This window comes from Anticarsia gemmatalis, chromosome 7 (assembly GCF_050436995.1).
Source record: "Anticarsia gemmatalis isolate Benzon Research Colony breed Stoneville strain chromosome 7, ilAntGemm2 primary, whole genome shotgun sequence".
Lineage (NCBI taxonomy): Eukaryota > Metazoa > Arthropoda > Insecta > Lepidoptera > Erebidae > Anticarsia > Anticarsia gemmatalis.
In genome coordinates, this window is record NC_134751.1 from 9,915,118 (window position 1) to 9,940,789 (window position 25,672).

General features: G+C 33.1%; 1 protein-coding gene across 4 annotated transcripts in view; it reads left to right on the top strand.

Annotated features, from left to right (window-relative positions):
- LOC142973968 (MAM domain-containing glycosylphosphatidylinositol anchor protein 2-like) overlaps positions 1-25,672 on the top strand; it is a 213,239-nt gene that overhangs the window by 64,703 nt on the left and 122,864 nt on the right. The window contains exon 1 of one of the 4 annotated variants that reach the window (XM_076116013.1): positions 9,247-9,549. The exons of the other annotated variants lie outside the window; for them this stretch is intronic. The gene's annotated coding sequence lies outside the window, so the exon portion shown is untranslated. Of the gene's footprint in view, positions 1-9,246; positions 9,550-25,672 lie in introns of those variants that run through there. 4 annotated transcript variants of the gene reach the window in all.

Here is a 25,672-nt window from a genome sequence, read left to right on the forward strand (position 1 = left end):
TGTGAACAGACTGAACCATGATTGTTTGATCGACGTAGTTTTTTAGATTCAAACTGGTTGGATTTATATAACTGTTTTCGTGTTTTATGTGGCACCGTATGTGTTTGTGGGACACCGGGTCTCGGGAACAAGTTTGCAGAAGCGTTAATTGTTTTTTTTTTTAATACTCAGTATTGGGTCGGTATAACAAACCATGAAGCAAGTTAATCTTTCAGTACAATATAATTCTTAAAAATTAACGGAATAATTCGAGCCTCAATTTTTTTTAAGCGTGGGCAGTTCTTTAAGCGTAAATCTGCCCAATTTTCCATCGGGTTATTTTCTAATTAAACCTACGACTCGATCACTCAAATGTATATTTTTGCACAAGCCTTACCTGCTTTCAAATTAGAATGTATTTTTAAACTGTTTCTTACTTTTTATAGAAAATTATTTGTCGTACCTCCCAAGTTTCGTGTCCTTGTTTTTGATGGAATATTTTAATCAGACAAAGTATGGCAGTGAAATTCTCGAGTTTCCTTATCATGTTTGTGATTTCTTAAGATAAGCTTTGTTTATAAATATAACTTTGCCGTAAATATAATATAGGTTTTTTCCAAGAACGGAGACAAACAGTATATAAAATTTATGTTAAATTTTTCAATATACTTTCATTTTATATTAAATACTTATATTTACAAAGAGTTTTTGAAACAACTTGAGTTGAATTGTGTTTATTTATATAATAATATGATTTTGGCATTGGTTGATTCAAACAAAAAATGAAAAGCGCTCTTCCTTTTGTTTTGTTAGGTATATATTTATGAGACACCTTTCAATAATTATAATCAACTAATTATGAAACACTAATAATAGTTTTTGTTCGTCTCATTATACAGGTATTTAACAAGATTTTAAGAAAAGCTTGTGTGGGTGGACACTTTTTGTGCGTTATTCCTTAGAGCCTTCCAACAGATATTTTACACCATTTCTTAATGAAGTTAGGGTATTAATATTTTAAGACCTACACATTTTCGTTGAATAAAATATAATTAAGAATCTTAAAGCTACTACAAGGTGAATAGTTTTATTATACTATTTTAATATCGTGAGACATAATAGCAATTTAAAATAACTGAAAGTTTTTTGCATGAAACAAAACTCGTTACCTACTGTTACTATTAAAAGTTCTCGATCGCGCTTCAATAACTTAACAGTTCCTTTACTATGGTAAAATTTGCGTTGTTGTAAAATATTGTATATTTTTTCAATTTATTTGTTACTGTATTAAAACTACTTCTAAACTTTCGGATATAACAAACGTGATATTGTGTATGTATGTATGTTGTTACTACATCCTGCCTGTCATACCAGAAGGTGTAAGTAGAGGTGAATATAAATCAGCCACTTTTCGCCATTTGCAATGATAGTCGTATGTAATAGAGAGTGAGCTTTTTTTTTATCTGGGAATCTTGCAAGTCTACTATTGAAAATAATCTAATCTAAATTGATGGAGAATAATAGTACTTTGCTAAACCTAAGAATTGAGTCCGAGACCCCATGATCAGCGATCGTTTACAATACCGCCCAGACTACAAAGGGAGTGGAAATAAAACAACGACTTTTTATCATAGAATCGCACCTGTCTTGAAAATCCGTGAGAAGTTTTTTTTTCTAAAGACAAAAAGACTTTCTACGCAGAACGTTTTATATACGAGTGTCGGGTAACTTTGTTAGCATCCAACATTTATCTCGTACCCTGAATATTTTAGAGAGCGGTTATTTTAAACTTTAGCTGGTGTAATCACCATAGAAAGCATTGAAAACTTGTGAGAATTTATTTTTGCAGGGTGCATTGTGTTCTTATAACCTTTTTTGCCTTGTATCTTACTCGTATTTCTACTAACTATAATAATTAGTAATTATTAATTACTAGTCACCGAATAATTTCTATCGCGACTGTATATATCTGTTTAATTAATTATTTACATGACATTGATCTAAATATATATTCTAAAGATAGATAAAAAAATTGGATAGATAATATAATGCGCGGTAAAAATTTAAAGGTTATTATTGCCAGATTGACGTTTATTTGATTAATGTCTGTGATTTAAGGCCGTTCTGCATTTAAGTAATAAGTGTGAAATGTGTTATTTATTATTCCCTCTCATTAAATTAACCGTAGTTAAATATGTGTTATAAAGATCGGCCAATTTTTTTTTTCATTTATCTCTAGAAATTTGAAAGACGTATTATGCAAAGCGAGAGTTGTCGTGAATGGTGAATACTACTGCTCATTAAAATGCAGCCAGGAAAACTAAAGTAATTAATTGAAATACTCGTAATTGCAGTGATATAAATTAAGCTTAATGTAGTTATTAAAGAAGCTATTTTCAACGACACTGGTGAAGGTAGTTACCATTTCTGTTACCTTGATTCCTTCATGGATCAGGTGTTTGGGTAGTTTCCTATTTTACTTACTCTCGTTTTGGAGTTTATTCGATCCTTTGTTTAAACATTTTGTATGTTGTAAAAGTCCATAAATTGCAAGACTGCTCATACCATTTCATACTGTTGTTTATTCAACCGGGATATTTCGACTGAAGAATGAATCGCAGCGTTAAAAATATTGCTTTTTTTAGCTTTAGGTTAGTAAGGAAAATAAGAACAACTTTATAACTTTTAGTAACAGAAGATATAAGAACAAAAGATAACAAAAAAGTCAGAATTGAAATAAAGATTCAACTATTCAAAACGCGAAGCCAGAACTTCATTACGGGACACTAATATTTTAATTCCCTTTGAAACTTTCGTCAGCTCAGCAATTAGACAATTCGTATTATTAAAATTTCAGTAGCGATTCAACTCGACGGCAAGCGGAATACATCTTCGGCTAACTTTCTTAAGGATAGAAGGTAATGTATGCAAATGAGTGTAACTTTATTCCCTTAGAGCTATTAGGGCGACTTTGACCGTTTGATAAGTGAGGAAAGTGAACCCAACTTTTCATTGGGTTAGGTCTTCAAAGAATATGCAGATGCTTGTGATAATAATTAGGTTTACGTCTTAATATTTCGTCTTTGTAAAAGTTTACGCTGTCTTCGGGGATATGAATTTACTGTTGAATTTTGAATCTCATTTCTTGTATTTTTATATCCGAAACTTTAACTTAACAATATTATGTTATGAAGTAGATTACTGTACTTATGTAATATTTTAACGTATACTACAATGTTTAAATATTGATAATTTCAAGTAATGGTTTTCATGGAGCGACGTAGAATGCAACCCTATTTTTTTCCGTACTTTTTAAAATTTAAATAAAACCGGGATAACCACGCCTTGAAAACACTTGTTTGACAGGAACTATTGATTTAACTAACTGTCTTGGTTTTACTGACTCTTTAATACACAGTGTTACGTGTCACATAGCGTATAGGACTGCCACCTAACTGTTTTGGGGGACTTAATAACATATTTGCTGAAAACAGCCCTATTTATACCACATCAGAAGTTTTACCAACAACCCTTAATCAAAAAAAGCTTTGCATAACTACCAATAAGTAAACTTCTGCAATACAACATCGAAAACATTAAAAATATTGCCTGGACTAAGTCATTACTCGGAAAGCCTTTTCCAATGAATTTACAATTGGCAAGAGTGAGCAGTATAGAATCAACATAAAATACGAAATGAGTTTTAATTACTCATGTCGGGTTAGAATACGGAGGGAATAAGGTAATTAACTACTTTTATACGTCGTGGATTACTCAGTCGTGCACGCTAATTGCCTTGTAAACATTGTTATAGAACGTTTTTTAGGAAAGTGCGCAAGTATCTGAACAGTACCACGCAAACATTTTCCAAAGGATTTTAACTGCAAGAAGGGAAACGTAAGAAAACAAATAGTTCTTGGAAGAATGTGTGGTCTAGTACAACTAGTTACCTTTAGGTCGACTTTCAAGAAAGATTTTGCCTAGAAGAGATAAAGTAAAAATGTTCGAAGTATGACTTTTCGGAAACTGTAGACTATAATTTTGATTTTCTGCACTTTGAATGCACTTAAAACGCACTCAACAACCAACTACAGTACAATCAACTAGCAGACTGATTGAAACTGATTGTCAAATATATATTTTAAGCACTTTAGCGCGAAATTGTAACTTATAGTGCTGCCGAAAAGTGGTCGAATGTGGAGAAATAACCTAGTCATTATTATCATTCCGAGTTTTTACTGCAAGCTGCAAGGGATAAGCCTTCTTTGGTTTTTGCAATTCATCCCCGTTCTGTCTCACTTCGGCCGTGGTGTTTCCGGCAAATTTCACTATGTCATCGAACCTTATTGCCATCCGTTTTCCGACGCTATTTCTACTCTCGGACATTTACTTTACCTGACAACGTCGTTTGGGAAAGTTTTCGAATAGGAACTTTTTATGCGTAAAAAATATGGTTTATTCTTATTTTTCTCTAGTCTGTCAGTCAGTGTCAGTCTGTCCCCTGAGATACCTAGGTTTTTCTAATATAAAATAGTCGCATAAATGAAAATAGTCGCAATATACAATTTTTACAACTGACTTTAATTACTGACGTCTTTTCCAATTGCTAAGAAATTTGCAGTTGTGTATTTTTTTACAAATTCTGTATTCTGTCTTGCACAAAAGCTATATGCAATTGGGAACCATTCAATGATCGAGTACTTCATCGATTGTCAAAACATTAGCATTCCTTTGAAATATTGTTCTCCCAATAGGAACTGTATCTTAGTATTTCTGCTAACCGACAACTGGACAATCTGCTCCCCAGTGCCTTATAAATTATTCGAATTCGAACCAGTGAATAATCCTTCCTTTATATTCCATATATTTGTTAAATAATAAATTATTGACGTCACTGTATATTGGAAGCAGCACGAGAGTGAATGTATGATGAAAATATATTTATTTATTTTTCGAGAATTTTAAGTCAACTTATTTTCTCTGCAATGCTTTTTAATTTATGAGAACAACTCATTTGCATTTCAGGTGCGTTGACAAGCTAAACCTGCTACCAAATATTTGAAATAAAAGCTATTTAAAAATAAAACTCGTGAATCGTGATACGAACCCGACTCTTCGTAATCAGTTATATCCAATGCAAGTACTGAAAACAATACCGAGTATACTCACACTAGAACCAAGTTTTTCCGCAACTTCACACATTGCACACCACGTAAGATCATGACTACGCAGCTCAAAGTAGCCGTAAGAAGATTATAATAATGAACACAACATGAAGCTAATCCTTTGAGCAGAGCTTTAGTGCCTGTTACAGTTTTATAGATTTATTTATGTTACTTATGAAAACTTATGTTACTTTTATTTTAGTTACATTTCCTCTGAAGATAGACATAATGGTGTTAAATTGTAACAGCTGAATTAAATACAATTTTGTGTGTAGGAACGTGAATCGCAGGGACAATTTTATTAGCTATTAGAATGAGAGCCGAATTTGTTGACCTGATAGGTTCACTGTAATCGTTGGGGTTGTTAATTTTGTTTTAAAATAAGGAGCATATGAACTCAAAACTCACGTACCCTGGACTAAATTGTCGTTTTCTTTACGTTGAACTTATAATATAATTTGTAGCACTTATGACTATTATAATAAAACTAATATATTTTAAAGAAAAGACGGAAATACATCTATAAATGATTAACAACTTCCTTGTTAATAATTGTCACCAATATTCAACCGATCAATCACATCAAAACGTTCATAACTGCCCCTATTCGCTAACGTCAGGGGCGGTCACAATATACTGTCACTGACGGACAGCCGTTCGCCCCTTGTATTGTTATAAACCCCATAGTTAATAGCCGGGTGTCTAATAGAAATCAGCTGGCAGGTACGCGTGCTATATAATGCTCATTTTATTAAGGGTATCCATGACTCGAGAAAATTACCTTAAGTTCTGTTTAAATGAAATAAGTTTTTTGTTAACGTCAACATAAGCTAAGGATATTTCATTGTCTTTGAGGACTTTACAAATATACTCTGTCATTTATTTGACAAGTAATTAATAAATTTACTCGTTATATTATTAGTAAAATTCTATTCACAGAATGTCGTGGTGCCTTCAAACAACAGTGCTAAGTGCGTGATAGGGACTTTGATGACACGATTGCTGCAAAGCACGAATATTTTGTGGTGACCCAGATAGTATAGATATCTGACCATGAATTCATAAAACTGCAAATATTCAAATTAATTTCAAATTCTAATTAATTTCAAACGTTAACCTGTAACGATATGATATACCAGCTCAACGAAATTACATTGTTAACAAATATTTGATACCTACATCTACAGTTACGCCTTTGTTGAATGAATATTAAATGCTAATTTCATTACGTGCTGATACCGACGGAGCCAGGGTTTTAATTCAATTAATAATGTTGCCCTTAGAATAGTTAATATCCATGTCTATGGTGTTATCATTTCGACGCGTCATACGTTGGCGACACCTTGTTTTGATAACGGTTTGTGAGGTCATGACTGTTTAAATAGTTAGAATAATATCCTTTTTAGTTAAGTCTGTAAAAGTGTTATATTTATATTTAGAGTTATCTTCTCAAGATAATATTACTAAATATTTTTTCAGCTTTATATCCATTATGCTGTTGTCTCTCAAATCTCTAATGAGTCTATACATATAGACAACACAGAATAGGTTACTGTGCCATATGTAGGTATGGCGATTTAGAGTATAGTATTCATATTATTGTAAATGTTTTATAGTAAAAATATTAACAAAGCTTGATAATTGTAATCTTTATTATTTTCTCATTTACGTTCTTTGAAATGTTGATTTTATGCGTCCAGTTGCTATGGCTAGAACCAATACAGTATTGGTTCTCTGTATTCAAATCTGGTAGGAAGTCTGTCAGTAATGCTCTCGGCTGACTGTTGCAAGGATTATCTTCACGAATATTCTCAGTAATGCTACAATCGTAGCTGTATTCTAACTATGTGTCTAGTACTTCATAGAAAAACAATATTCAAGTTACGGGTCCATAATCTTTAGAATTTTAGCTTGTTTACTGTATCTTTAAAAGAAAAAGCAAACTACACTTAGTACAAAGTTGTTTAATAGTTTTAAATGTATAGAAGTTAGAACTAAACTAGTTGACTACAACAGAACGTCTCATATTACCATAGAAATATATCCCTGAACACACATAAAACTGTTTTCCATTTTAGTTTAATGCAATCTAAAGCTGAATATGAACAACGCATTTTTTCTCGAACCATTTTCTTCTGCAGAGCGTATTAAAAGAACACAGTCATGCATGCCTATAAAATTCATGGGATTAGTCTCAGGAGCTAGATAAATAATATTTATGGAGAGAGAAAAAATGCAAGCAAAGCTGCGTTGCGGAGTGAGTATAAATAATAACGAAGAAGTCATCGGTCTCTCTTGGGAAGTAGACGGCTTTTGACGTAACACACCCGCATGCCTAATAAATTATTAGTAGATTAATTTGACTCTTGTTACTTCGGTTATGAATGATGTTGGTCAGTCGACTAATTTACTTAATTGCCATAATATCCTGTCTGCAATGCCAATATTTATACGGAATTTGAATTTGTGTTTTCGGCTTTTTTTTGCCTCAAGTTTACGTTGAATGAGGAATTAAATAAACGTTTGTGTATTCATATTTCAGCTATTTTAAAAGAAAATATGGCCATTTTGGACATACATTTCCAGAAAAAAAATCTTTATTTTGCCAAAATATAACTATTTCTCATGTTTAGAACACCAAATTTCATCAAAAATCTTAATTGAATTATATTAACAAAACTTTGCTATTATTACTAAAAACACGACTTTGAAAACATTTTATTAAAAACTATATAACTATAGAAGATGTAGGAGCTTTTGTTTTTCTCATAAAAAATATTATTACATCATCTCTAATGTTTTAAAAGGGCTTTTGTATTAATAGTATAAAATAGAGGATAAAAGCTTCTACATTAAGGATGTTTAAGTTCACCTTAAGAGAATATTGTTTAGCTATTGAATAAATTACTCTAATGCCTTTTTTTTCTTCTGCCAAGTGTACCTACAGTTCAGACTCTCTTATTATCTAGTAAAGAGATTCAGTACTTAAAACTGAGTATCGCAACGAATACTCATATTAAGGTAACGCTTGTTAGTAGGTACTCCGAATTACTGGTAAATCAACACGGCAATACCTCAAGGCGCTCAATATTTAATCTATGAAATTTGCAAATGCACGGTACACAAATTGGCACGGCTACCTCACTCCAGCTGCTTGTTGTCGGTTAGGCGTCAACCAGGCAGCGCGGCAGCGCTCGGTCCGCGAGCAGTTAGCGCAGTATCGCCATACTTTGTAGTAGAGCCAACGTGGCTGATACGCTTATGGTAGTCTGGATCCCATATACATATTATTATATGCGTCGCAAAAGTAAAAAAAAATAATTTAGACTCAATTTACTATATTATTATTTTAGTTTTAGTTTACTCAGATTAAAATAACCGTTAAGCTATCGATTACGTAATCACTTTCATTGACCGCTTTACGTTAATGTATGGACAAGAGTTCTCAACAACAACTCCGGAAGGATTTAAATCAACGTTTGATCTCAAGCAAGCACCGCTGTTCGGAAATTTCCCACAAGAATAATATTATTCTTAAACTCGAGTCAGAAATGCGAAAGGCAGACGGCAAAATTTAGTAAATAAACGAACACTTTTTCTGAAGTGTGCCTTTGGAAATAGTGCGGGCGAATTTCCATTTCTAGTCACGTTTTTTGCCGAATTGAGCAGACACACCGACGGACTTCAATTTGTTTATATTCATTAATGTAGGTAATCTATCATCCCCCTCTAACAGATCTGCTCTTGAAAACTCCATTTAAATACGAACAGATTAGCAAAATACCTAAGTTTGCTAAGAAACTGTAATTAGCGCAGAAGTCTGAAGTGCCGCGTCAAGACAACGGACGCAGTAGATTAATTTATTAGCCCTTTAATTGGTTACGTTGCAGTGTCGGTACTAATTTTATTGTAAAATTTCGAAAGTCAAACTTCCGCCCACCAGAGGGAAAAGACACTAAGCCAAAATATTTTATTAAAGGTGACAGTTAATATAGGGGGGACGGAGAAAAGTTGATATATTAATTAACTCGTGAATAAGTCCGTCAGGGAGAAGAGTCACTCTGTTTTACGCAAGCGCAGTAAGGATCCGTCAAGTTACGCCCTTACGTAGTGTGGACGCGGCATTCGGAGAGTGCACACGAATATCATCTAAGCTACTCACGGACGATGTTTCATTAACCTACAAACGAAATAAATGTAGTCAATGACGTAAACGATGACGGATAAAAAAGTTATTGTGAACATGAATTAATGATGGGGAAATATTTTGGAGTCGGTAACAAGTTCGCGTGTGTATCGTAAACTATTATGAAATTTGAAGAGTTTTTTCTTTCGGTTGTGTTTATAGTTGTGCTTGTGAACGATGTGTTCGAATGCAAAAGTGGGATATTTATTCCGCTTAACGGTGAGTTTTGTTGCATAAAAATTTTAAAGTAACTTTTAAGTGAATTTTCAGTAGGAGCATAACTTATGTTGACTAGAATAAATATTGTAAGATATGGTACAAGCCGGCTTTTGGCAACTTTTTCAAGTAATTTTGTTAAAATAAAAGTCCGGCGCTTATCAAGGTCATAATAAATATGGAAATAATACTTTGATGATTTTGTAAATGTTGTTTCACGATGGTAGTGTTTAATATTAATAAAAATCATATTTAGCTAATAAATAAATGGAAAACTATTTGATGATGGAATTTAAATTATTCTTTGACCATATTTTTTTTGCAGTTTTGAATGCCGCTATTTTTAACTTAAGTAAAGGTTTAACAGCGGTTTTAATTATGCTCTTATAAGCATGCAAATTAAAGGTTAACGGAGTTTTTGAATGCCATTATTTTTTTAACTTCTTTTTAACCGTAACTGTAATATTATTGTAACAATTAATATATTATGTGTTATTGTTTTTGCGTTTACCAATATACGTGCGTATTCATAATAATATCATGAAAATGATATGAAGTCAGTTTTTCCCCTTTTGTGAGTTGTATTAAAAACATCAATGCCCATTGAAGTTTCAATACTTAATTCAATTATTAGAGTTCGAAGAAAAATTGTAACGGCCAAGTATTTCCAAGTATGGAATAATAATAAGCAATTCTCATAAACTGTTACAGATTCAAGGAATTGATTTTTAAATATATTTTGCTTAATTAAAAATAAGAAAGTCCCTACCAAAATCAAACATAATTGAAAATTCGGAAATATATGACACAAAATACGTAATTGCTTCATAAAATTTGCCTCTAAAATCTAAATACGTCCTAATTTTCTCGCTCATTAAAACTCGTGAATAGAATATCGCACCATTTTGAGTGGCGATGTATTCAATAGTGCAGTTTCATGTCAATCGGATCAATCATTATGCGTGGATGGTCTAATATAGATTTCAATATAACTAAGCACTAGACCGTCAACTGCTCGTTCGAATAAACAATAGAAGCTTGAATTGATAAAACAATTTTATAGATGAGTTGTCAGGTTTCTTCAGGCATCTGGGGGGCTATCACGTATCTCAGTTGTCAAATATTTGAAAGACACTACCCTGTACATTGTTTTCTCCCTTAGAATACTGTGGTTAGCACGTTACTTCAAAGCAGCAATGTACTGAATAATGTCCATCAATTTGACGTACACTAGCTGTCAACTGAGATACGTGATAAGCCCGCTGGATTGAAATTGGTTTTGAGTTTAGCCGTTTATTTCGTTCCATATAAATATTGTATTGGTAAAGATAGATTGAAGTCTACGAAGGGTCTCCGCTCTGAAATATCTGTCGCTACGAGAGCGTAAATTACAGTTTGTATTTAGATTATAATAATTATTATTTTTTAATTGTTTGATGATAATTCGCGTTCTTAGCATTATTATGAGAATTACATTTGATTTCATATTATGTTTTGATGTTAAATGTCAAATAATAACAAACATCTGAAATGAAATAAAAACGGTGCCGTATTTCATAATTTCAAAGATCATTCAATAATAAGTAAAGTTTAATTCATCAAGGAATCATTCAAGATTTAAAATTTAATCCCAGGCTTAAGATCTAGTTCTATTCTACTAAAAAGTTTGAAGACGTATTTTTTATTCTCCAAGCGCTAACCAAACCGAACCTATTTATTGCCTCAGTTCGCTATAAAGCCTTCTTTACTCGGTTTGGCCTCCGACAGTCAGATTGTTGGTTCTCAAATAGGCTTTGACAACATCCATCCGTTTCTTAGGCTTCTTAAAGGTATTTTGCTTTTGAAATATTACGAATTTCGTGTTTATTTTAATGAGGCTATACGTTTGTACTTTGATTTCTCTGAGGGAATGACAAGTCAGATGAATACTATCTTAAAACAAGTCTGGGATATAAATGGGTCTGAATGGTTTTAAATTAAGATTCTGTTTGTAATTCTGGAATCGAGGACAAAACTAAAACCCTAATATCATGAAACATAAACACAAAACACTATTTTTAGGAACAATGTATTTAAGTTACACCCACTTATTAATATGTACATATGTTAAAAACAAGCGTTAATTAAATAAAACAAACATTGTTTGAATCATCTAATTATAATAAGAGAGTTAATTCGATAATTAGTTTTAGTCTTACATTGTTTCGTTTTGAACATAATATTTATGTTGTGTGTGGGCATTGAACGTGCGGTACGATAAGGTAACAACTGTTATCATCAAACTTACTCGATATTTTTAATAAACTATAAAGCGACATTTTATATTCATTAACTAAGATTGTTTAGTTAATGAAAATATTATTATGACAACAATTATTTTTAGAAAGGCGAAGAGACCGCCTGACCCCCAAGAAAATTAAATGTCTATTCGCCATAGGTATGATTTAAGAAGTAAAATTTTTTCAAGAATATTTTTAGACTAGAAGAATCTGTAAACACAGGGTTACGGATTAAAAGCTTTTGCATTGCAGAACCGACTACGCCACGAATAGAACAAATAACAAAAAATCCCACAACTTCAACAGATTGTTCAAAAGTTACTTTGCGTTCCGCGATAGTTTTTTTTTTCTTTTTTGGTTCACTTTACTGATTAAGAAGAATTTCTTATTCGAAACGTAAGTGATACTGACCTTTGAGAATTATGAGGTCGGCATCACTCACTTTATTTTAATAGCCTTCAAAAGTTATAACGTTCCAAGTTTCATTTTAGTAAGCTTGAGTTCTACATAATATTAATTTACAACCTCCCTAAGGGATAACGGACTTATTATAGTCATAGTTCGACAACGGCGATATTAACTTAAATTTGATAGGGGCAACCAACCATTTTCCTTACTCACTCCAATAACGGCCGATAACGGAAAATTTTTGTAATAGAAAAACCAAGTTTTTACGCGAAAATAGCAGCCTAAAGCAATTTTGCTAACGCGGCTAACCCAAGGAGAAAAGGCTGCCTAAAAATACAAATCAAATATTCTTTCCGCAGATATTAGAATATTGAGATTTGTGATAGTGTATTTGCTATTCTAGTCATATGGGAACTGATGTATAAGGTGAGATTTATCGGGTTCTCATCTCGCCATTATCAAAGATACCGGTTAGAGCCGATACCCTTCTACAGAAATGGGTCGGGCGAGTCCCAATGTTTGCCTTAATTATCTGTTTCTCGTGTTTCATGAATGTTCCTGACTTTGGCAAGTTTATTTTTAGTAAACAGTGGTGAAGAGTGCTATTTTCGGGTTTCTTTTCTGTTATTTCAGAATCGTGATCGTTGCTAATTATCTTGTTAGGGGTAGATATTCTGTTTATGCTGTTTATCAGATAATTGGTTTTTTTTAAGTACGATGCTATCTAATTAAAACATAATTTTACTAGATTAGGTACTGTTTTGCTAAAATGCCCAGCCCAATATTTTAATCGTCTTATTGCGACTTTCAGCGCTTGAGTTATTGTTAGGTATAATTCACGTTTTATGAGGTCAAACCACGCAGTACAGTTTTAAGACGTGACCGGGGTTCACTGCCAAGCTCAAACAATTTCAGATACCTTTCTCAAAACTCGTAACTAAACAGCCAAAGATCACGAAAGTGACTGAACTTTTTTTAAACATTTCAGTGTTCGTGACTTAGAGGGATAAATGTCACGACATGATACAACAACATGCATACGACCTTGAACAGTTATGTCATTGGTCGGTATTATTCCTGCTGCGTGTAATCTTGATTACCAGAATCACGGATGCATACAAATTGCATACATTAACACTGAGCTCGTGGACAAATGGATCTAGGCTATTTGAAATTTGTGTCCTATTATTTGTAGATATTTGTGTGACAATAGGCATGTGATTGTATTGTTTGCGCTAATTATGCTTGGTACTCACGCTATAAACTGTATTGCAAGGTCGCCAATGATCTTTTGAGTTTATTTTACCGCTGAACCAAAATGGAAGGTTCGCTACAGAATTACTCATTTATGAACCCTTCCAATAAAGAATAGTGATTTCAATTGGATAATCTTAACACCAAAAACAGATTTTTTTTTCTTCAAATCAGCATTGAAAATTGTACAAGATTTTTTACAGGCCATGCATTCATCTAATTAGTTTAGTCTCTAGAGATTTTTAGCGGTAAATACGTAGACATCAAAAAATGTTTCGATATCCCCGGCGGCTCTTAATTTTAAACGATTCTAAACGAGTTATACAAAGTGTCGGGCACACTAGGCTTGTCGGATAGCCGTTTAGTTGGTCCATTAATAATAATCCCTAACTCTGTCAGTCTCAGATCTTAGGAAGACTTGGGCCTTAATCCGTTAATCTTAATCAAGTGCCTGTTGACTTCGGACTTTGTTGAAATTATCTTCCCATTTCATAAACATTTCAGGCTGCTATTAATTTTAACTGAATATTTTTTATTCCAAAGCTTTTATGCGGTTGTTTTGTGAGTATTCGTTTTGTATTCATGACGAATTATGATTTCACTGGGTTTAATATGAAAATGTGTAGTTGTTTATTTTATAGAAACCAGAACTGCTAATAAACTGTTTGGTTGAGTTTGTTTGTTTGAGCACGAATTCATAACTGTAATTCGAATTAATACTAGAGAGCTTTTGTACCTCCGTTGTGGGACTTTTGGAGTATAATGTAATATATTTTATTCTTGTCAAAGTGAGTTTAGAATCAAAATATATTTACTACTATGGTTCACAATTATACTACTTACTGAAACGGTTCTCAAATAGGTAAAACAGAAATCATTCCTTAAAACCACAGACTCAAACATGCATACTAAGTCGTTTGGTTTCGTATTACTGGGATGATAAGGTTAATCATGTAAGCGTAGTCGAAGTCAGGACTATGAAATTTAAGACACCGAGAATCCATAGAGTCCCTTATGTCTATCAGGGAATTAAACGTGATTAGGAACAGTCAGGGAATACTCGAAACGCCCCGCTCAATGCACTTATCATGCTGATCGTTGTGAAGGATTTATTCAGCATAGAATATACATCTCTACTCAAGCTTCGAGTTTTGCCAGTGGCAAGAAGAGAAGTAAATGCCGTGTTAAGGAATTGTTGGAAACGTACCGTATAGGTTTTACGTGTGAATTGGGGCATTCTTCTTTTATTTCGATTCACTTTAGATTAGTAAGTTTGAGCCCATGCTCTACTATGTCGTCTCATAGATATATCTCTGATCAAGAATAATACTTATATTGATGTGAATTACTATTCAACTATAAAAATGAGATAATTATTATGAAATTGAAACATGGATTCCACGCTTATTTTACGCCCTAGAAAGCGCAGGAAATGTCTCAAATTAATGCAACTAAAAATATTTACATTTCAATACTAAAATAAGTTATTATTTCGAATATGAGTAAAACAGTACGAGTACCATTATTATGCTCAAAATATCCAATTAAAAAGTTTGAAATAGCTGGAATTGTAAGAAATGGTTGAGTAATTCGTCACGCCCGGCCTGTGGCCAGTTGTATTTGAAGCAATAAATATTTTAACCGTATTCGATAAATTACAGTACTACATTATTTGATTCGAGTAATTTAACTAAGGACCTACGTTCAAACCCGACAATTTAATTAATGACCTTGGTAAAAGCCTCATTTACTTACGAAGTTTCCTTCCTGTGTGAAGAGAAAAATATACTGATATATATCTGGTATTTTGGTATAAGGAAAATGTTTATGTGTACGGATATTAAAATTGCTAATTAATGAGTGAAGGTAATGTTGATCTTCAACAAACAAGTAATTTATAACATTCTTTAGGTACACGTGTTTATCAAAACAGACTTTCGAAGAGTTAAACGAACTGTGTTATATAAAACACAGTTGGGTAAGGTCTCCTCCTGGAAAGAGGGAGGGGTTAGGCCTTCAGTCCACGACGCTGGCCAAATGCGGGCCCTGGAATTTTCATATATAACTTACTATAACTTCAAAAATTCACTGGTTCAAATCATCGACCATTTGCGTTGGCGGCGCAACTTAAACCACAAAATTGCACAACTTAAAATTGCACTGGGGCAGTTAAAATTGCAATATTAAACATTTTGTGTCCGTAATCAGAACATAATGATCTGAAAGCCACTGGCAACACAACACTATTCCTAAGTTAGTCACTTGAAAAGAGAAACTACCTGTATAATTAAACGCCTTACTTGAATATCTTTGAAAAACAATGCGTCAAAGCATTCTTGTACGAGTTTCGATGCAACGCATGCTTATCGTCACTGAACTATCATGTCATACTTAGTAGAAACTTCCAATGAGAAATAGTTTAAGATTACGTCATAGTTCGCGGTGTTTTAAGAGGGGTAGCGGAGCCGCGACTGCATTTGATTCATACAATTGGTTTGGTTAAGCAATATTATATAAGTCTCGAAGTAAGTGGGTTAAATATACAAAAAATAATTACTAACTATTATTTCCGACCGTAAAATATAACGGCACATACGGAAAGGTGATATATTGGCGTCAAACGGATAGCTATTGACAAATTTCGAGCAAAAATATCATTGATGTCACAAGCAGAACTATTTTGTCAGTACATTTTCTATGATTAGGTATATCAAAATCTCGTTACTTGATAAACTGACTGAAAAAAATCGCGCTGCAGTATATAAATGAAGTGTATAAAAATACTATACCAAAGATTAAATGTTACTTCTAACTTTCAATAGTCGCTCATATTACATCATAATCTAAAGCAGTCTAAATAAAGCAGGAATGAAGGGGTCGTGTTCCCGTATTTTTTCATGTGGTTTGTGGTCAACCTTGTGTCAAAGGTGCTTAAACCGCCCGGAGGCCTTTCACTCGACGATACGACTACTGACCTAATGACAGAAACCGGGTACAATCTTTTGACGAGCTTTATAAATTACAGCCCTATTTAACGTGAATAGTTTTTAGACTTGAATGTTATAGAACTAAACTGTCTCACTTTCTATAAAGTTGTCATTGATGCTCATTAAAGCTTGAAATCTGCTGTTTAATATTTGTAACTAGCCACTTCGCCCCATGAATAAATTGAAAAATTAAGTTATTACTTTTACAGACCTATATTTATTTTATATAAATGATTGATGAGAAATTTAAAGTTTTCTGTCTATCATAAAACCAGGAAGTCAACAAACACAGTACAAATAAAACGCAATATTCTTTTAAGCTCGTATCCGCGTAGTTTCTTGCAGTACTACTTAAATAACAATGACGGTAACATAGGCATGATTGTCCTTATTTATTTACCCACTAGTGGGCTCGCGTCTCATCTCAAACACAATATAGTAAGAACTGCATCGGATAAACTCACAGCACTTAACTACACATGAGAGGGTAGTTCTATTTTATTACTGCAGCGAACTGACCTCTCGTCGGGTACGATTGTGAGGCCAAGCACACTCTACGGATTAAAAGTTACGACTAAGATTATATTGGACGTTATTGAGAGGAAACAATGAACACTGTTATTATGTTGCTTTTAATAACTAGAATGACATTGTAGATGATTTAATATCTGTATTGAAACTTTCAGTTTTAATAGCTATCGAAATTAATTTGTTGGGATGTTGGTAATAAGTATTAATAAACAAGTTCATTGAGCATTTTATCAGATAATATAAAATTGTAGAATGTAACATCAGATGAATACAGTGGTATCTTATACTAGTGTAACAATTTTCTAAGATTACCAAAAACCCTATTTTAGTCCATGCTTTAATAGAAGCACTAAACACGTAGGTACAAGAGTAAGGTACTCCTGTCAATTATATATTTACCGCAACTGCAAAAGTTCACATACAGACATGTCAATTTTTATATTCACGATATTAAACATATTTACTTAATGTTTATCTATTAAATAATTTATTACAAACTCTAGGATACCTAATACTATGCAAGTGAGCATTGTTGGAAGTTGACCAACTCTACCGTCCGAGTTCATAAACTGCTTTAGAAGCCACTGACTAGTTTATCAACTATGACCTTAAGACGAACGTGAGTGACGGCTTAATATTGTGCTCTAGGTTTAGGATTAAGGTTTGCAAGATTAGGGGTCTGTTTCACCAATTACGGATAGTTACTCTCATAGATATACTACATATACTTGCTACAACAAGGCAGTGAAGTACATAGTTATAACAGAAAGTAATTTACCCTACAAATGAAGTGTAACTTTCATATGATTCACAGTGTTTACGACTCATTTTGCATCTTTGTATTATGGCTAAATCACAATTGTTGACTGATATAAAAAAAATAACTTAATTTTATTTTAACAAATATACCTAGTATATTTTGTGTCAAAACTAAAAGCACTTCAATAAGAAATGACTTCTATCATTCTTTATTCATTTCTATATATCTATCAAGGTGACAGTTCTAATACGAAAAACTTTTCACCAACCACAGAATCAGACAATAGGAAATGTCCAATCTCAACTTTTTCCAAATGCTGCTTAACCAAATTTCAGAGTTACCAAGACAACATTATCTCGGAAGCTCCAAAAACGTTCAAGTTTGAACCACGTATAAGGCACGTTGAAATCGAAATTTTGGACAGCCAGTAAGGTATAACATATTCATATAATATAGGTATCAACTATTAAATCAAATGTAGGATGAAAAGTGTATTTGAACAATAGCGTATCATTACAACGTATCTTTTTATTGTTTTCTTACTTACCTTTTCCCAGTACGCTTTTGACACGGACTCTTTACTTAACGTAAACTCATAACTTTTGAGTTTACGTTTCATGTTTAATGTATAATAGAATACGGGAATTAACGCGAACACGCATTTTACCTTAAAATGCCTAACTACCAGTCAGCCTGGGACCACGGCGAGTGCAACCTGCGCCGAAACGTAAGGCATTTTAAGGTAAAATGCGTGTTCGCGTTAATTCCCGTATTCTATTATACATTAACGTAAACTTTTGTTCAGGATTTTAGTCAACTTATTCACTAAGTCTCTCGCGGTTCTTGTACTAAGTAGATGTTCCCTTACTAAATCGAACTGTGACCTATATTCGTCATAGTTACACCCACAATGTCGCAGCTATGAAACAAAACCCAGTCATTATGAAGTTAATATTTTATGGCGTGCTATTGACCGTCAATGATAGCGAGGGCATACTTACGTACTGCGTTCAATAACCTAATTGTTTGTTCTGGGAAAATTTGATATTAAGCTACGATAGTCCAACGCTTGTAACGCTTTATTCGTTAGGCCAGAAATTTTCATTTTTGTATAAGGTTTAATTAATACTATTAAAAATAAGAAATACGCATATTACGCATACTGCTTTTGATAAACTAAAAGTTCAAAGTGGAAATGAAATAATAATTCGATACATACTAGACACATACAAACCGACAGATAGATTTGAAAGGCTAACAAGTATCAAAACCACCATTTGATGTATGGTTCTATTCCGGCGTTTCTGAATTCAAAATAAAATGACAAGTGAATAATTGACGTCATCGTTTTGTTTCTATTTGAAAAGGGAACGTGTACGTCATACGGGCCGAATGTGGGTCCCGCAAATCTGTCATTGGACACTATCAAGTTTACGGACAGAATCTGAGAAAATGACGTGTCACGCACAGAACTTAGTGCAAAGGGACCGGTCGATTTAACTATTCAATCTGTTTTTATTAGGAACGCTGTATCTTTATTGTTTTTCGTGAAAGGTTGTGGGAATTGTGACGAATTTTGTGTCAGTTCGCCTCGTGTATAAGTAGGTGTAGGATTAAATAGAAAAAGGTAGGTGTAAGTAGATGTATGAACATAAAGAATTATGTTTTCCACTAAAGTTTTCGATAACATTGTGACTAACTTTTTTAAATATTAAAATGTTTCAGTCTTATGAAACTGGATAAAAAAATTTGAAAATACTTTAAACGCTACACTTATTTAAACAAATGATTTTAGTTACCTGATATAAAAAATATTTTAAGAAAGTTAAGGTTTATTAAAAGATCCTTGTCGTATCTTTCGTGTTTTTTTTCTGAAGTTCTGTAACTTATACGCCCGTAATATAAACCTGATTTTATTGCGCTGAGAAAATCACATACACTGTACCACATCTCGGTTGACTTAAGCCTGATCCCAAACCGATTCCCATAAAAAATGCATCGGGCGTCACCTCGATGAAGATTTACGTTCACAAATAAAATTTATGACAGACGTGCAGACGCACACAAAACATTTCGTTACGTTTAACGCGTACGATCTTGATCGATGTCGATTTTGTGACATACTTCAAAGCTCGTAGACTTTGCAAGGCGCCGCGCTTAGCGTTAGAAGGAACTGGATATAGAAGTCGCTTGGTAGGTATTTTGTGCTCCACATTTTTCTCAACAGACTAAGAGAGATTTACCTTAATATTACGGTCGTATAGGAACGGAAGTAGAGGATTTTGTTGCCTTTTGGAATTAATTTGATTTTATTTTAAGGTACCTGTACCACATACCATTATTCCAAATCTCAACAGAATGTTTCTCTATAACCGACACTAGGCTACCAGGCCACTAGCATGGTTGATAGGAACGCCGTTCGGATAAATGCGACATTAGCGACAATATATTATGGTCGTGTTTGGAATAATGGTATGTGACTATATTTTTAGCTGGCCCTATTTGACCCAGGTACCTTACTTTTTTTGATGGGCTTCTTGTTTGCATACAAATATTAGATTTCATTCCTAAATGTCCGACTTCCCGATCTAAGATAAAAAGAATTTCATCATGAAGAATAACGCATCTTCTCATAAAATTACTCCTTTCACAAAATTGTGTCACTAGCTCACGATCACCGCGACAATTAGTGGCGCTATCTATTGCCGGGACATTCCAACTTTGCGAATTGTTTAAACAATGGAAACGTTGGATCTGGGGCGCGAAGCATTTCAGTGTCGTTAAGCAGTTTAGGCATTTTGGATTTTCATTCAAGAATCTAGTTTGTTATGAACTTTTGTAAGAAAGGTTGTTGATGTTTTACGTACTGTGACTGTATTTTCTTAGCTTGTTTAAAACAGTGTATATTTGAACACAAACAATATTTGCTTGTTCCTCGAAGTATCGTATTACCGTCACAACTACCATTTACCGGAAGCAGTTTCAAGCTTCGGTCGACAACTGATTATAAATTTTTATTCATACGTTCACTCTTTCATTGAAAATGTAAAATTTTCTCGCTTGACCTATGTACCGATTTCTATATAAGACAAAATTAATATGAACCTCGATACATTTCATGCATTATACATCTCTTCCAAGAGATATTCTCGAATAAGTATTGAAAGCATAGCATTAGATCATAATATTGTTGTAGACAAGTTATTCAATTCATACAGTTATTTCTATTGTTATCTCTTCTAAGAAATATCTATAATAATTAGTCCCTAGAAAAGAATAGAAAAAATATTGGTAATTGAAATCACTTTCAAAGTCTAGCAATTTTTAGGACTTATAATAAAAGTTATAGTGCTCAAGTTAAGTTTAACGATAGTTATTTTCCTCAAGAAGCCACTTATATAAAATCATATACACTCATATGACAAAAAACGAGCCCACTTTCTAACATTACAAAGGCTTGCGTGACGTCGGAAAAAGCCGAATGGCGCCTAATTTGTTGAAACGGTCTAAGTTATTCAGGTCTTAAAAAGCAATTTACAAGCTTAGGACAAAAAAATGTATTTAATAGCTCGTTAATGTCGCTATAAGTTATATTTTTGCATGCAGCTTGTGCATATTTTCATGGTTCATTTTTATTACACTGAAGAACATTCTTATCTTAGGAATACTGCTTTATTGCGGGTGATTGCCTATTAAAATAGAATTTTGAACCGAAAATATTAGGTTACTAGCTGACCCGCGCAACTTCGCTTGCGTCACATAAGGGAGAATGGGTCAGAATTTTTCACATTTTTGTAACACTTTTAATTTTAATCTGCTCCTCTGGTCGTAGCGTGATGATATAAAATATGTTTTTTTTTCACGAAAAATATTCTCAAAATCTGGGGGCACGGAAGTGCCCCCGCAAGTCGAGCAAAAAAAAAGCGGCACGGCCGTAACATCCTTTTCTCGAAGCAATTCGGGCTATTTTTGACACCCCTATAATTTCGTTGTGGATAAAACAAGAAGCCTGGATTTTCAGCAACTAATCAGTCATTGTATCAACACGGTATATTTAAAATTTCAGTCAATTTGAACCAGTAGTTTAAGAATGACAACTTGCTAAAATTTTGAATTTTGTCACTCACTGATTCACTGATTCACTGACTCACTGACTCACCGATCATCAAAAGTCTAAGGTACTTCTAAAAAAATATCTTTAAAACAAATAGATCGACTTGGTCATCGCAAGAAAACACAAATTCGCCATTAACATTTCAGGAGCATTAACTTCTCGTCGTGCTGTGTAGTGTGATACATACTAATAATCAAATCATGCGATGGCCAGGTCGGTCTATTTGTTTTAAAGATATTTTTTTTAAATTGGCATGATAATAACATACGTAATAACTTAAGACAGAAGGTCCTTTAAGTAGAGACTAAATAGATTAATCGACTTGGTATTATATAGATCTCACAACTTTTTACGGCGAGACTTGAGGTTTTTACAGAATGTTTTTGATGGCATTATTTATATCTCATAATATAACGAAGTCGCGCTAAGGCATATCCGTCATTAAAACAGTTGCCATGACAACGGAATTTTGTTAATTCAATGTCATTATAATATTGATTATTCATTTTCAGTTTCAATTTTCCCGGGAAATGCGTTATTTTCCCGGGTTTAAAAGTAGCCTATGTCCTTTCTCGGGTATCAAAATATCTCCATACCAAATTTCATGCAAATTGTTTCAGTAGTTTAGGCGTGATTGAGTAGCAGACAGACAGACAGACAGACAGAGTTACTTTCGCATTTATAATATTAGTATGGATTGGAAATAGTAAAACATTCAGGAAGAGAGCATAGATGTCAAAGCACTACAATTTACTCCTTTACTGATGCCAAGGTAATTAAGGGCGATTTATGATGACACAAATAATGAACTGCTGTATAATTATAACCAGAATTCAAAAATAGCATTAAGTCGAACAAAACCGTTTAAGTCGTACATCACACAAAGAACATTATTATCCGCCCACCTCTACATACTATGAAAAAAAACGAATCAAAACTGTAACACGAAGCCTGTTGAACATTTCATAAAAAATATATTTTACGTCGTAACGTGAATTTTCAACTCAATATTTTTTCAAGAATAATACGGGATAAAAGTGAAACTGTGACAGTAAAATACTAAGTTCAACGGGAAAGCAGTTATAGAATCAATCCTTGGAAGACCTAAATAATAGCACCTTATGCTGAATACATAAAAAACTACGTCACGTAAAAATTAAATCCGCCAAAAGCGAATATCGTGAGTAGACAAACAGTATTAAATACTTCCTGGATCTGTCAGAGACATATGAGAACAAAAACACAAAGCTTTTGCCATATTTATAAAATAACAAATCAGCCCCTTCAAGCATTTTTTTCCTTCTGGTTTTAATGTGATATATACGTTTCATACGGAATCAGAAAATACACTTTTTACGTCTCCGCTTTTCCTAATGTACTGTTTTAATGTAACATGGTTTTCAATGACAATATTGTACGAGCATAAATTACACAGATCAATGTATATTGCAAGCTTCAAGATTCCAATATTGTATTAGCATTTCGCTGCACCCTTCAAGTCCATGAATAAGATGCATTGTGTAGGTATTGTGTTCACGAATATTGGCAAATGGTGTACGTTACTGTCTCTGTCGGTACGTCCGACGAACGGTGAGAATCTGGACGTTTACTATAAGGATATTCGACTAAATGTTAATATTAATTACATAGTACGCACATTCTATTTCAACATTTGTTATGGTAACATTAGTAATGGTCTCAGATAAAAAGGTTCCTTAAAAACCCAATTGAAAGACTTGAAACTCTATCTGCTAAAACTATTTTTGGAATTGTTTATGAATAGACAAAAAACATTTATCTTCAAGATCGCTTCAATAAATTCAAAAGTTAAGTTGTCTGATGTTAACTGAGGTCTGTTAGTTGGTCTGCCCTATTTCGCTATTTAGTCTTTGAATATTGTATCGCAACGTTACCAAATAAATAATTCCGTCAGCTTAACGAAATTCGCCGAAAACTGTTAGCTTGTCTACTCACGATATTTGAAGATAGAAATATCGCTGGGGGAAATTTCTGGAGGGAAAGGCTTATGGTATCTATGATTGCCTAAATAGATTAAAGGTTGGAGAAATCGATCAGGCAAATGCTGTTAACACACGCTATTGACGATATGCGTTGAAATTGTAGTACGAACATTTTTAAAATGTTTACTGTATAAATCTTATATTTTATTATATAAAAAGACAATTGGTGCAAAACTCATGTACTTCTCTCACATGATAAATTGTGTACAAAAAAATAAATACAAGCGGTACAAATAACACCGTTAAAAATTCCACTCCATTTAAAATTTTAACCAAACGTAAAGAAAAGTAAATGTTTGTAAACTAACACAAGGAGATACTCAATTTTCCGTATACAGTATGTAGCTTTCTCAATTTTGTCGCTACACTTACCCCGCGTACACTACGTTTGCCTCTTCGGTCTCCGCTTGCGTCATGAAATATGAAATTCCTTGTTTCGAGCATTACATCAGATTCGTTGCCGCGGCATCTGATGATGTTGATATTTTCACACGGTCATTTAGCTGTTATTTTACTGATGATTGTGATATTTGCTAGTAAGATAAATAGTACCTATTTTTATATCTTTTTAGAGTAATGTACAAAAATATGTATGCTTTTAATCAAGTGATCTAAGTTTGAACATATAACCGATAATATTTAATAAATCATTTTTAAAAGTTTCATGTTAAACAATGGTAGGTTGAATTTATTTTGTCCATTGATCTGTTAATAATGTTTAAACTAAGTAAAAATATTAACTTTCTATAATCCAATCTAGATCGCAATTCAAAGCTCAGAGAGGGTTATTGAACATAAAAAAAACTGCTATGCGTACATCTAAATCCAAGTATGTTTTATTTAACCCATAAAAGTACAGTATTTGATCCAGATACCAACTCCTACAAGTTAGTGTGTATAACATTTATGTCAATATCCACGTCAAAAGCCGACATCATATTTTCATACATGACAGGATTTTTTGCCTCAACTAGAAAATTTGATTTCCATTCGACGTAGAAGGCTTCATATTATATATTTAATGTATATCTATTTATATCTACATATACGTGTCCCTGAAATAAACGTTTTTTTCTGAAGTGATTTACTTTTCTAAAGAACTTAAAAAATCTTAGTGTGCTTGAACCACTGCACTGTTCATAGGTGTTCACAAAAATCAAGACGCCCAAGTTATTTTATTTGCAGTTTAGAAAAACATTTACCAAAGGTCAAACCAAATTTCATATGAACGGCGCATAAAAATAACTACCGACCCCATATTACTCGGGTATCCCAAAAGGGTTATGAAAGTTGATTTCACTGTCACTATTGAATTCCATAGTGGCCAATGGCGGCACCGATATAATCGGGATTTCATGGAACAGAATAACCTTTACGAAAAATTCATAATTAAATATTTTGGGTTCTATATTAAAGTTCAAACAAATCGGCGACGTATAAAAGAGAATGAAGGCTAAGTTCATATGGTTAAAATAAAACCAAAAAGTATGATTTTATTTACTAACACATCAAATAAATTTATCAAACCTTAGACTTAAAAAGTTCTATTAAAAGTAAGAGCATCTGGATTTTTTCACGCAGAGCGTAGAAAGTAATCGACGTTTTCGTTTATAAGATAATGTTTACTCTAGGAGTGATTGTGTAAAATTTATAAAATTGGTAACCTAAAAATATTTTACTGAAAGACGATCTCCAAAAAAATATCCTGTTAAAACTTTGATATCTAAAGCCTATTCCATTAAGCCACGATTTTACTTTTAGCTACATTACAT